The sequence below is a fragment of the Dasypus novemcinctus genome, chromosome 19 (genome assembly GCF_030445035.2).
Source record: "Dasypus novemcinctus isolate mDasNov1 chromosome 19, mDasNov1.1.hap2, whole genome shotgun sequence".
In the NCBI taxonomy this organism is placed as follows: domain Eukaryota; kingdom Metazoa; phylum Chordata; class Mammalia; order Cingulata; family Dasypodidae; genus Dasypus; species Dasypus novemcinctus.
This window is the reverse complement of record NC_080691.1, coordinates 6,890,225-6,905,247: the sequence shown is the minus strand read 5'-3', so window position 1 is coordinate 6,905,247 and position 15,023 is coordinate 6,890,225.

Below are 15,023 nucleotides of genomic sequence, written 5' to 3'. Positions count from 1 at the left end.
AAGTTATCCATCTTTAGAGAGAAATTGCAACAGACACTTAGCTTTGTCTGAAGACACATTCCAAGCTGTTCAATGATTGGCACTCATTCACTCTGTCAGATGCTCCTGGTGAACTGGCACTCCTTGGGCAACTGGCTTCACTCAGGATTAGAACACTAAGTTGGAAATTCTCTTAGTTTTCACCTGTGGGAGTGATCAGAACTACAGAATAAAGATTGTTTACACCTTGGTTTTCATTGTACAATTTCTAGCAATTTTGACTTGTTCAATAGGTGACTCACCATCAGCAAGCAAGCCTCACTTTTACTACACAGCAGAGTACAGCAGAATATAGAAGTTGACTGAGACTGGCTGAGACTGCCACCTTATTCTATAGACATGTTTATTAACTATTTAGAAAATGATTTTACCAGGAATTTAACATGTCTAATATACTTCTGCACTTGATCCAAAATAGAAAAGAAAACGTTATAATTATTAGGCATATATTTAGTACAGGATAAAAGTACAGCACTTAATATTAACTAATGTATTACTTAATGCATAAGGATTCGGAGTTGCAATTATTAGTTTTGAGTTTCAGGTTTGTAATACTTTACATGTTATCTCTCCATGAGAGCAGGCCATAATGCCAATTGTGTTTAAGTTTCACTTACAGTGTCCTGGTATCATGGCTCCACTTAGCATGTTCTTCAATGCAGTGAGCAAGTCGCAGCATCCTTGATCTTAGAGAGAATTTCCAGTATTCCACTAGCCTGGTGCATAGTGCTCTCTGGCACCATGGAACAGTGCCAGTCTGGAGGTGATATCCATTGACACTTGGCTGTACCGAGTCATTATTGGCTGCTGCAGGAGCTTGAAACTGCAACATAGTTTCCATCAACTTCAGGAGCAGAACCAGAGGCTGATATAGCAAATATTTTTAATTGAGGGGTCAGTGACCAGCCTAGCCAATAACTCACATGGAGAGGCCACCTGTAATGTATTCAAGGCCTGGTTTGAATGCATAAGAGTTTGACAATGTTAAAGTTTATTCCTTGTTTTTATATATATTTTAAACAACTTAATGCAACACATATATCAAATGACTGTTCACTTACACAATTTTACTATGAAGATAACAGTAGGTACTTTAGTAATAGAAGAAAAATATTATTTTTCATTGTTAAAATGAAAACAGAAGATTTCCAATAGAATCAAGATAACTTTTTTATTACCATTTACTTAAATATGTACTTTGCGGTGGCCTTCAGACAGGTTTTATTATCATTAAGTTATTTCTGCTACCAATACCAATCTAAGTTGTAGTTAACAATGACTTCTAGAACTAGAACTATTTAAACATTTTCAGTTTGGCAGATGTTTTACAACCTCTTTATAATTGACTGTAACCACATTGACTAGACACCTCATGTTTAAATAAACTTATTAAATTACAATTACCAAAGAAATTTACTCTATTTATTTAAGAGAGCATATCTACAATCTTTTTCCTTTAGCCTAATTTCACCAATGTGAACTTACAATTTTCATTACTCTAAAGATTTTGTATATATAATGTTAATTTAGTTTATAAATTAACTATGGGAGATTACACTCAAGTTAAATAAAATTGAAACCATAATAGTTTATGCAAGGAATGTTCTCTTTTTCCCTTACAGGAAGCTAAAAACTTCTTTAAGTTATGAAAATTATTAATTTAAAAGCATACTGACTACCAGGTTTTAAAACACATGCATACTGACTACCAGGTTTTAAAACACATTACGCAATTACTTAATTTTTTAAATCATAACCCAAGAAAGATCTCTCCATAGTTTTTATGGACTTTCCTTTACTTACTGAAATTTGTTAATAGAGCCACTAATTACCTTTATTGTGTTGGAAAGAAATCTTCTGGAAGAAAATAAGGCTCACCAGATTGTGGAGAAGAAAAGAATTTATTCTCAATCTTGCAAGAAGGGGCGCAGAGCCAGATATGGCTGGTGCCCCAAACAAAGAAAAATGACACAATTTATACCCCTAAGCCTAGCACGCAAACTCTTCCTCTGTTTTTCATAGAATGGATACTTCAGAAGTTACAGCTTATCTGAGATTTAACTTTCCCACGCAAAAAGTTTGATTTAACTGCTTCCTCTATCACATTCCAACCATTTTAGTTTTTACCTGCTCCCCTTTGTCAAATAAGGAATAGAATTTAGTGCTGAAAGGGCACCGACTTATCTCCTTCTTGGGCATCCTTCCACTGCCCATAGGACTGGCCTAAACTGGTCTCCTCCACTGCTGTCCAACCCGGGAGTGGGAGACTGAGGCAGCAGGCCGCCAGGTTACATCAACATTTTTCTTATGTGAAAATTAACCTAACCTTTGTTTTTTTACATTTTATGGCTGACAAAAGGTTTAAACTGGGAAATGACCAGGCAAACTGATTCTTAATTCCCTAGCTTAGTAGATAGGTTTAATCTGCCACACCTAGTCTTGCCTTAAAGCTCTTGCAAAGAGGAGGCCCTTTCCCAATTGTTTCTATAATCAGATTTCTTTTCTTTTTTTTTTTTAAACACTTTATTTTTATTATTATTATTTTTTTAAAGATTTATTTATTTATTTAATTTCCCCCCCTCCCCTGGTTGTCTGTTCTTGGTGTCTGTTTGCTACGTCTTGTTTCTTTGTCCGCTTCTGTTTTCGTCAGCGGCACGGGAAGTGTGGGCGGTGCCATTCCTCGGCAGGCTGCTCCCTCCTTCGCACTGGGCGGCTCTCCTTATGGGTGCACTCCTTGCGCGTGGGGCTCCCCCATGCGGGGGACACCCCTGTGTGGCACGGCACTCCTTGCGCGCATCAGCACTGCGCATGGCCAGCTCCACACGGGTCAAGGAGGCCCGGGGTTTGAATCGCGGACCTCCCATATGGTAGACGGACGCCCTAACCACTGGGCCAAAGTCCGTTTCCCTATAATCAGATTTCTATGACTTTTTCATCCTGCTTAGTTTAATTTGGGCTTTAAGAATATTTATTTACATATATAACTGCATATTTAATTAACAATTTGAATAGAGCTCTTTTAAGAATTTTCATTTGTTAATTTGATATTATTATCCTGATGCATGAAGACATACACTGAGCAAATGGGCAGACACAAAGAGTTAGATACAGAAACAAAACTCATTGATATTACTTATAATTTGCATTATTTTATATACTGTTTAGCTTAATTTGGGGTCCTGAAATATATATTACTTATGTAACTGCATATTTAACCTCAACAATTTGAGCAAATAGGCAGACATGAATAGTTTGGCACAACAACATTACTTTAGTTACTTTAAACTTCTAATTCTTACAAAACAAGTGTGACTGCAAAACATTTCAAAGACTCTTGAAACTCTTTAATTTGCACTGTGACTGTGCAGTTTTATACTATGACCTTGCAGTTTTACACAAGAATTTTCTTTCTTAATTAATGGATTGTAACCAAAATGTTCTCAATGCTTTAGCACAATTTTTTTGTTTCAGAACTTTATATTTTACCTTGAATTTAGCAGAATTTTGGATAAGCAACAAGATTAATTTTATATGTATTTACTGAGGCTATTTGAAGCCTCAGGGAGACAGACTGCTTTCTCTCATGAATTGCCACTCTTAGGAACACTGACCGTCAAGGCAGGAGACTTCTCCCCCTCCACCCCCCTTTTTGATTTTGGAGATAATAAAACTCCAGTGGTCATTTAACCTTATTCCATCAGGCAGCAATTTATTTAGTTTACACTTGAATTCATGAGAGAAAGGGTTACTAATACCAGGACAGGAGACAGTGATGTCCCAGCTCTTCTCAATTATGAAATAACCATAGGCAAAGGCAAAGGGTGAGGTTAGGCTTGAAGTAACCATAAACAAAGGAAAGGTTAGTGTAGAATTTACACTTAAATAATAGTTTCAGGCTAAATTCACCCAGCTATAATTTCAGTTATTGTCTTTCCACTGTTTTATAATATAAATGCATTTATAAATGATTTTAACTCTTAGTTACAGTTTTTATTAGTTTTTAAAAACCTATTAATTTTATAACACCTTTAAATACCTTTCATTCGACTTATAACATATTAAATGAACTTAACCATTACTTTAATTTTTCCTTTAAAGTAAAAGAATAAATCTCTTGCAGTTAGTTTGAAATAAAAAGCTACTTTTCAGGATTTGATTTCTAGAACATAAATGTTCTTTTAAAAGAGGTAAGACTCTTCTTCAAACACGGAGGAAATGATAAGGTTAAAGCACAAGAAGCTATTGATAAAAGATTTTCTTTGTATATTGATCTTACTCAATTTTAATCATAAAAATTTTTCTTCCACAAACCTACACTTTCAGTATTCATTCAGGTTTTTTCCCACACTCTACTCTTTCCAATAATCAATCATTTTATCTTAGGACAAAATCATCTTCTGTTTCCTTAACAATAAAAACACACCCCATATATCCCACATACTAAGTTACCAGGCAAACTTCTTACAACATATAATTGCCATTAATACTAAACAAGCTTGTTAAAATAATGAACTTTTCTTCATTTTAAATACCAGAAATAGTTTTTTTGGAAGCAAGTTGGCAGGGGAGACTGGCTGCCGAATAAGTTTGTTATAAAATTGCCTTTTATTATTATTATCAATTCAGTTTTTGTTAAATAATGACTTTCTGCAATTAGCCATTTAAATACCTTAATTTAAACAATGCTTTGTAAAACTTTTATAATTATTTATACCCTTAAGACAAATTTTACCTTCACAGAACACATTCTCTTACTTAAAGTTACTACAGTACCTTCTAAGAACCTGGGCAGAATGCAAAGGTATTTTGGCTTTGACACCCTAGGGAGGGAACTTTACTGCATTTATTCTGATTCTGCTTTTTACCCCCTTCACGGCAGTTGGGTGCACAACTTTCAAACAGGAATGCAGCTTCTGAATGGAAGGTGTGGACTCACTGGAAAGGGGCAAGCTGCTCCCCCCTTTCCAGCTTTCAGGCCAAAATGGGCAGACAGAACCTACTCAAATTCAGCAACTCCCCAAGGGACCCAGCCACCCTGACTGGGGCAGCCCCAACAAACTTGGGTGCATGGTGTGGACACAGATGGCCTCCAAGCCCTGGCAAAGGGCCAGACCAGAGACAAGACAGCAGAGCATGCACAAACATCTAGACTCCGCAAACATCCAGACTCCTCAGCTTTTGCCCCATAATCATTTCACCCCCTTGCCAATGGCAAGGGAGGGCTCCAGCTCAGCTGTAATTCCACTTTACATAAGGACACAACTCCAACACTAGCCTTGAGCTGACACAGACAGAAGCACAAAGGTCACTAATCTGACCCACAAGTTTATATATTTATTTTCACCATGGCTGCCCCCACAGCCATCACAAACCTCAGAACACTTAACATTTGGTATAAAGTGAATTCATTCACAATTTAGCACCATAACAAAAGATTTCAGCTAGACTTTTTCCACTGTTTAAACTTTACACCCAGACCAAGCTCCACCAGAAAAGCCGATCCATTTTCCTGTAACCAAGTTTGTTTTTTTTTTTTTTATATAGACCAATTTCCAGGACATTAGGACTCGAACCTATAAACAGCCCTTCCTATTAAAGTCAAGACTCCACTCCTTTAGTGGATATAAGACCAGTACCAGATTCTAACATGCAGTTAGACAAACCCAAAACACCAGGGCTTTTCCCCGGTTTTCCTCCTTTTCCCAAGCCTAGAGAGAACGGCTTACCCGCAGCCTTCTGGGGCTACTAGGGTTCTCTCGGGAGGTGATCAGCCTCCCCTTCCTAGCAATTAAAGCTAGGGCCTTCCAGACTGTGCTTACCTGGGGAGTCTTACCTTCTTCCATGTTCGGAGTTCTTTTTCGTTCCCAGAATCCTTCTCTTCAGACCTTCCATTGCCCTCGATTTTTGTCGGGAAGATTCTGGCGGAGCCCACATCTTTTCTGGATTAAATTTAATCCAGGGGCGCCCAGATTTGGGGTTCACCCAAGTCCTCCCGGCTTCCTCGGGGATTTGGAAGGGGCAGCAAAATGCTACCGTCTCTGGCCTTCGTTTGTTGTCCCTTCGTGGTCGCCAAAAATGTTGTAGAATTTGAGAGAAGTTCAATTACTTGAGTATAGAGAGGCCAGGACTCAGGAATGATTTTGAGAAGGAAAAATGGTTTATTGACAGTCAGTCAGCCGGACACGGGAACTTTCTGTTTGAATCCCGAGCCCCGAACAAGATTTTTCAGTCCCTTTTATACAGAGAAGAAAGGCCAAATGGTCCTTTTGTTTCAGTTCTCAATAGGCTTGAATTAGCATATATTTCCACATCTTAGTAAGCTTTTAGCATGGACCTCAGGCATTCGATAAGCTTTTAGCATATTTTCTTTGCATTTCCCCTGAATACTTAAAGTTTATAGACCTTGCATTGTTAAACTGTCTCCTGCTCACCAAGGGCAGGACTGCAGCCTTTCATCATCCCACACCCACAAGTCACAGATAGTTTAGATTATCTCTGAAGAGACAAAGAGCCTGCCACCCATAGCCCACATCAGCAAAGCAGTCCATAGAACAAAAAAGGTTAAGAGCCCCTGGGTGAGGGGGGATGCCGGCCGCTGCAGCTTCTTTAGCACACAGTTTTGTAGTAGAGATTCTTTTCCTTTGTGCCTCTCTTCTGGGCAGGTCCAGCCTTCCTCTGGTGTTTTAAACCCTAGGACATTTTTTTTTCACGCTGTTTCTGCCTGTCCTCTAGCTATTTTCCTGGGAGAGGAGAGAGTCCTATGTTTTTATAGGCTGCCACCTTCCTGGAAGTTTTTCTCAAAATTTTAATTTTAATGGGTATGGCCAGATTATTTCCCAGAAAGCCATAGTAATTTATACTCCTGTTAGCATTGTATGGGAAGACCCTTTATATTTTTACCAGTTTTGAGTATGCAGAGCAGCGCTCTGCTCTTACTTGACATTGTGTCTCCTTGGCTACTTATGAGCCTGAGGGATTTTTGCTTGAGGGTTAACTATTGTATTCTTTCTCATTTTACTAATGAATTGTTTCTTACTAATTTGTCCTAATACCCTTTGTGTATTAGGGATATTTATCCTTGGCAGTCATAAAATATTGCATATATTTTGTTTTCAGATGTCAGCCCTGAAGCCGAATTCCTCTAGATTCTTGGCTATGTTATGTACAAGAATTTAAGAACATGCCAATTTAGTTAGGCCAGTAGTTGATTAAGGAAATGGGAGAAGAAAATAGGAATGGGAGAAAATAACAGATTATGGATCTGCAAGTGTAGGTGTGGGCTGCTCCAGAGAGAGAGAGATTTCCCATGTGTAGCTACTTTGTAAGCTGTCAATTATTCCTCCCCTTGCGGTGTTCAGGCGAGGTGTCCCAGCTGTTTGCTCTTCTGACTGATGACCCCACCTGTCAGTTCCTTGGGGGCCCAGTGATGAGGCCCCTTGACTGTATCTGGGTCTGGTCCTTCCGGCAGCCTCCTTGGTGGCGTTCTTTTGCTCAGGTTTCCAGGTGGGCTTCCAGGGCCACATGTTTTGTGGCCCTGTTTTTCTGCCAGTCTTCCCAGTCCCTAAACTTGACTGCCTCAACTACCCCTTTAAAGGGTTTGCACCCTTATTCTTAAGGGGGTGCTGAAGGATGGTGGTTATTTTTCTGTAATCACTTCATGCTGGTTAGGGGCAGGAGGCCCTACCTGACCAGACATAAAACCCTCTTGCTGCTCTGTTGCAGCTGAGGGAAGACCTTTTGCTGCCTTAGAAAGAAGGTCCGTTTGCTGTCTTAGAACTTCTAAGACACAATTAGCTTCTTCCCTACTGTTCGTTGCCTCCAGGCTGTGGTGGACAACCTGGGCTTGGTGTAAACTGACAACCTCAGCTCCCCACGGCAGTGGTCAAGTGTAGGACAACCAGGAAAGCTATGAAGAGAGTCACTCCCTGGACATAAACTCACAAAGGCAGCACAGGCAACACCAAGACGAGCTTATGGCAAGCAGAATAAGGACAGGACTTAAGAGAGCTGTTCCTTCATCTTATAGGCATGTTCATTAACTACTTATAAAATGGATTAAGTTTACCCAGACTTTTAACATGTTCAGTATCCTTCTGCATATGATTTAGAATAGAAGAGGTATTATCATATTCATCCGGATTCTAGGTACAGTGCTTAATGCTGATGAGTGCATGAGTTCCTCTTTGAGCTGCAGTTACTAGATCTAAGCTCCAGGTTTGCAATGCCACACATGCTGTCTCTCCATGGGAGCAGGTCACAGTGCCAGTTGTGTTTTAAGTTTTACTCACATCACTCTGGTAGTCATTGCTCCACATGGTATGTCCTTCACACAGCCAGCATGCTGCAGCACTGCTGACCCTCGAGAGAGGCTGGGAAGGTAAGGCTCCAGCGTTCCACTGGCCTGGTGCACGGCGCCCTCCAGCACTACGAAGCTGAGCCATTCTGGAGGCAATGTCCAGTGCACATCTGACCATATCGCGCTATCGCTGGCCGCTGCAGGAGACTGAAACTGCAATGCACTCCCTGTCTACCTCAGGCGCATAACCAGAGAGGTAGTAGGTACCTTTACTGCGTTAGGGGTCAGTGACCAGCCTAGCCAATAGCTCAGACGGAGAGGCATCATGCAGGGTATTTGGGTCTGGAATGCACAGGAGAGTTTGACAATACTGACATTTATCTCTCTTAATCTTTATACAGTTTCTAAACACTTCCAGTACAATGTATAGCATATCAGATGAACTTAACTATCTTAGCACTTTGCTTTTTACTTCTATACCTTTATCATGATTACATTAATAGGTGTTTTACCTCAGCAGCACAGGGAAAACTACTTTCTCAATTATTTCATGAAAACCTAAGATTTTTAATGGACTCAAGTTTATCTTTCTTTACCACCACTTTATTTTTTTTAATATTTTTATTTTTTATTTATTTCTCTCCCCACCCCCCATTGTCTGCTCTCTGTGTCCCTTTGCTGTGTGTTCTTCTGTGTCCGCTTGTATTCTTGTCAGTGGCACCGGCAATCTCTCTCTTTTTGTTGCATCATCTTGCTGTGTCAGCTCTCCATGTGTGCGGCACCACTCCTGGGCAGGCTGCACTTTTTTCACATGGGGCAGCTCTCCTTACGGGGCACACTCCTTGCACGTGGGGCTCCCCTATGTGGGGGACACCCCTGCGTGGCAGGGTACTCCTTGCACACATCAGCGCTGTGCGTGGGCCAGCTCCACATGGGTCAGGGAGGCCCTGGGCATGAACCCTGGTCTTCCCATTGATACCACTTTAATATGCAGATTGCGGTGGCCTCTGACAGGTTTCCCTGTCCTGAAGTTAATTTTTGCTATTAATATCAATTTAGGTTTCTAATTAATGGCTTCCTGGAATTAGCTATTTAAATGCTTGAGATTAGACAATGCTTTTATACCTCCTTATAATTAACCATAATCACATAGGCTAGTTACTTTACCTTTAAATAAGTTTATTAAATTACAATAAGCAACCAATGAAATTTAGCTTTATCTTAATTTCATTAAACACAAACTTACAGTTTTCATCATCGCAAAGAGTTAATACATATAATGTTAATTTATTTAATTGGTATCCTATAAACTTAGGGAGAGAACACCCAAGCTAAATAACATTAAACCATTATAGTTTATGCAAGGAATGTTCTCTTTCCTCCCTTTACAGAAGGCTAAAACCTCTTCTCTTTAATAAATTTCAAAAACTGTGAATAATCTTGAAAGCGTACTGACTGCTAGGTTCTGGAATAATTATAATTGCTTAATTTGTTTTAAAAGATCTTTCCATAGCTTTTAAGGACTTTTACTTATCAAAATTTGGTAATAGGATTATTAACCACCCTTATTTTAAGGCTGTTAAAAGGTTTGAATCCAGGAGTTACAGGACACACTGTGATTGTTGTTCTCCATCCTAGCCTTGGGGACTGCGTAGGTTAAAGAGCTTAGGAGAAACTTTTTCCCTTTCCCAATAGTTTCTATATCCAGATTTCTATATGACCTTCCACCCTGTTTAGCCTAATTTGGGCTCCAGGAATACTTATTCACACATATACGCACATATTTAATTTTACAATTTGAAGAGAGCTCTCTTAAGAATTTTCACTTTTTAATTTGATATTGCCATCCCAATGTCTGAAGATATACATGGAACAAATAGACACAGAGTTAGAAACAGAAATACACAACTCACTTAATGTTACTTATAATTTTCATTCTCTTATGAAGTAAGTTTAAGATAACATTTAAAAGATCTCTTTGAAGGCTATTTCTGCTTAATCTGCACTGTGACCATGCAGTTTTGCACAAGATTTCCATTCTTTAATTATTGGCTTATAACAAAAATGTCCCCAATGCTTTAAAATACAATTTTCCTTTACTTGAGAGCTTTGCTTATTTCCCATTTTACTTTGGCAGACCTTGGATGAAAAGCACTAATGCCAGTATATACTCACTGAGGTCACTGACGTCTCAGGGAAACTGGTTTCTCTCTTGAATTAGTGCTTTTAGGAGCCTCAGCACTTGTGGTGGGAGGCCCCCCCACTCCCCAGTCCTCAGAGATTACAGGACTCCAGCCGCTGGACTGGACGGGTGGACAGCCAACCCCCAGGGGGAGACCTCCACCAGGCAGCAGCTTAGTCCACGCTTGGAGCCACGAGAGAAAGCAGGGCTCTTGGTACCAGGAAGGACAGGAGACGGGTGTCTCAAGTGTGCCTCCCCCTGAGCCACAGGGGCAGAAGTTGCCGGCTACAAACTGGAGAGAAGAGTAGCTACCATCAAAGGCGAGGCCAGCCCTGAAATAGCCAAGAGCAAAGGCAGACTCAGCGTAGGGTGCCTTCACTCTAGAAGGTTCTAGGCCCAGGTACGTTCAGTGATAATTACCGTTACTATCGCTGAATCCATCCAGGATAGCACTTTCAGGTATTATTCTAGTACAGTTTTTACTTTAAAACAAATTGGGGACTTTTGTTAACTAAGCAACTAAAACAATTTTATTACTAACAACTTTGCTAAATTTTTCTGCTTTTCTAGCAGTTGAATCAATTTCTTGTGATTTTTTTTTTGTACATCAAATTCAGTTGCCAGATAGCATTGCTATTTAAAGACTCATTTTTAGGTCACCTTTCACCAGTACCCAATCTGTAACAGGTGAACCCCAAATTTTATTTCCTAGGCACAAGCAGACTGACAAAGTTAAACACAGATTGAAAAGTTAAACACAAAGTTAAGCACAGATTAAAACAGAAGAGAGAATTTTACATCCTTAGCATGGAGAAAGATCTGATGGAAACCGTCTTCTAGGTACTTCTTAATCTTAATTGAGGGCATATGAGGAGGTTCCTTATTTTACAGGAGAGAGATTGAGTAAATGGCCGAGATCTTGATCCCCATTCAGTCCCCTAATTGGACACAGTCACGTTGAGAGAGGTCTGGAGCGCAGCAGGACCGAGTGAGCGGCTCCCGTGTTTAGTGAGCGAGCCTGCTTCTGGGCTGTGCCTGCCGCTCCTCACCCTCTCCGTCTAGGCGTTGAGGTCCCCAGTGCTGAAAACCGCGAGGCTGTTCCTAAGGGAGGTCCTGGAGGTCGGAGGCCGGAGCGTGTCTGCAGCTTCCCGTGGACATCTGCGGCCGCTGGGCTGGGTTTCTACGTCCTGCCTCGGAGTAACTTCCCTGAACTTACTCAAAACTGACCTTTGCTCCTAGTGCATTTCCTCACGTCTTTAAGGAGACATGACCGTGTGGTCTCTGGCCCTCAGATCTGCCTGTCCTCTCTTTTTCTCTTACACAGGTTTAACTGGAGTTCAGGGTTCCCTGCAGAGGCCACTCTCAGCCACACTGCAGCACGTCGAGCGTCAGGCGGCTGTCAGGCCCTGAGGAGATTCCCACATCGGCGTGTATTAGCCAAGGGGAGCTGATGCAAAACACCAGAAATCTGCTGGGTGCTATAAAGGGTGTTTATCTGGGGGTAGGAGCTTACAGACACCAGGCCATAGAGCATAAGTTCCTTCCCTCACCAGAGTCTATTTCCACGTGTTGGAGCAAGATGGTGCTGACGTCTGCCAGGGCTCAGGCTTCCTGGGCTCCTCCGGCCTCAGAGCCTGTTTCCTCCACAAGGTCAGCTGTGGACTCTCAGGGGAATGGTTCCCCTCTCTTTCCTTGGGGCTCCAGCTTAAGGCTTCAGCATCAACTCCAGCGTGAGAAACCCTCCACTCTGCTCTTCACCGTGCCTCCCCACCACGGGGCGGGGACGCAACGCCCTCGTCATAACTCAGTCACGCCCAGGCACAGAGCAGATTACAGGCATAATCCAATATCTCTTTTTGGAATTCATCACTCGTCATAACTCAGTCACGCCCAGGCACAGAGCAGATTACAGGCATAATCCAATATCTCTTTTTGGAATTCATCAATTACATCAAACTGCTACAGGGTGTCTGCTGGAAAACTGGAGACCATGCTCATTATTCTAGGAAGAATGAAGAAGAGTGCCGGCCAATCCGGTGTCCCAGAGTCCAAGTCTGACTAAACTTTTACCCTCCAAACCGAAGCCCGCAAAATACTCGTCCCTCTGAGAGATTAAGGCACACTGAGCACTCGAGGGTTGTGTAGGCTTTGGGGCATGTTTGGAGCCGCTGCTCTGGTCTCAGCATCCTGAGAGTTCAGAGCCTTGCCACTGGGCATGCCATGGCAGATCTACATCTTGGCAGATGCCCGGGTCCGGGTCTCTGACCAAAGCTGCCAAACCGGTTTCTGGTGACGTTGGGAGCTGTTACTCTGCAACCAAAGCTCCCAAACACATCGATTCTTCCTAGGGAAAGGGGCTGTCTTCTGCAGCCTCATGTTATGGCTCTACCTGGGAGTTTCACAGTTAAACCAGACATTAAAGTTTCATGAAGAGAGTAAAGATCAGTTCCAGCCAACAGCCTTGGGGCCCTGAGGCAATGTCAGGGCCTCCCCAGTGCTGGAGAGGAGCATCACCTCCCTGCCGTGGGCGGGGGCAAAGCTTCAACAGCAAATGCATTTTCAGTTTCTTAGACATTCTAAAGCATTTTCCAAACCCAACTTGAGGAATTCAGTAGACGGAGATTAAATGTGAACCGGAGGTGAATCATGGAAGCACCCCCTGGCCCGTGGCCCCCTGGGAAGGGAATGCCAGCCGCCCCACGGCAGCCGCCTCAGCCCCGTCCAGGGGACCAGCTGGGGTCGGTGGGAAGGCAGACCGACAAGGGGTGAGGGCACAGGGAGATGCATGCAGGAGGCTGGGCTCCCCAGGAGCACGAGGCCTTGGAGGTCTGCCACCGTCACTGCTGCCAGGGGGTGACGACGGGAGAAGGCAGGGGCAGCCAGCGCCGGTGGCGGAGCTGGCCGCTAAAAAAACCGGGGCTTCAGAGTGGAGATACCCGATCCAGGCTGGGAAAGGTGGCCTCGCTGCCTGCGGAGCTCAGCTCGGGACCCCCTGTCTTAGCAGGGTGCTGCTTTGCGCCCCTGCCCTGCTCCCCTGCCCTCCCAGCCATGGTCAGGTCCAACAAGCCTGGGTGAATGGCATGGACGTGCAGGGGTCCTGTGCCCCAGCCCTTGGCCCAGAATTGTGTCCTGTGGAGGCTTGTAGGGGAACCCATATGAAGTGGATAACCAAGAGAGAGCATTAAACAGGCTGTAATTCAGTTTAGACTCCCCAGTCCTCACTGGGATTGGGGAAGGTTCCGCGCCTGTAGAATTCCTGGCTGGCTCACCAAATGAAGCTGGATTGCTCTAGGTTCTTGGCTATGTTACGTTAAAGAATTTAAGAACATGCCGATACAGTTAGGCCAGTAGTTTATTAAGGAAATAGGAGAATAGAAATGGGAGAAAATAACAGATTACAGTTCCCCAGGTGTGGGTGCAGGCTGCTCCAGGCAGAGAGAGAGGTCTGGCTGGTGCGGCTACTTTCTAAGCTGCTAGCTATTCCTCCCCGTGCGATGCGCAGCAGGTGCCCCAGCGTCTGCGGTTCTGACTGGTCGCCCCACCCGTCAGTCCCCAGTGTGCCCAGCGGTGAGGCCCCTGGGGGTCTCCAGGGCTGGGGTCTGCCGGCTGCCTCCTTGGTGGCTGTCGCTCCTTAGAGGGTTTCCAGGTGGCGATCCAGGGCCACGTGTTCTGTGGCCATGTTTTCTGCCAATCTTCCTGTTCCCTAAACTAGCTGCCTCAAGCACCATTCATTTAATAAGTCTTCCTTTTCCCCTTTAAGGAAATGCCACTATCTTATATGTCCCCATATGTTTTTGGGTATTTCTCAGAACTCTGAATCTCCCACCCCATTTTTTACTCTATTTCTGTGCCAGTACCATACTGTTGTTGTCGTTTGTTTGTTTGTTTTTCTGAGGTACCAAGGATCGAATCTGGGACCTGGTATGTGGGAAGCATGTGCTCAGCCACTGAGCTCCATCTGCTCCTGTTTTTTAAAAATTATTATTATTATTATAGAAGCTTTAGAATAAGTATAAATATTTCATAAGAACCCCTTCAGTATTCTATTTTTTCCCAAAAGAGCATTGCCTCTTTTCAAACATGTATTCTTTTACATGAGCTTTAAAGTTATGTTTTTTGTATATTTTTTAAAAGTAAATAAAGCAAAACAAAAGCCAAGTTCATTGTGATTCTCATTGGAATTGCATTACCTGTATATGTTCATTTCTGAAGATGAGACATTTTATGATATTAAATCACCTTACCCAGGATCTTGACTTAACAACATTTCATTTAGTCAAACATTTTTAATTCCTTTTAATAAGGTTATATAGTTGTGGCATTTTGATATTGTTTATGAATTCCAAAATAAGATATTGGATGATGTTTGTAAACTGGTCTGTCCCTCGGGCATATTAGTTTATATTGGATTCAGAGATTTTACTTTTACTTGATTAAATAATGATTAAGACTTTGACTGGGCCACATCAGTAGGACACTGCATCCTTCCCCCCCTCGGTGGACAGG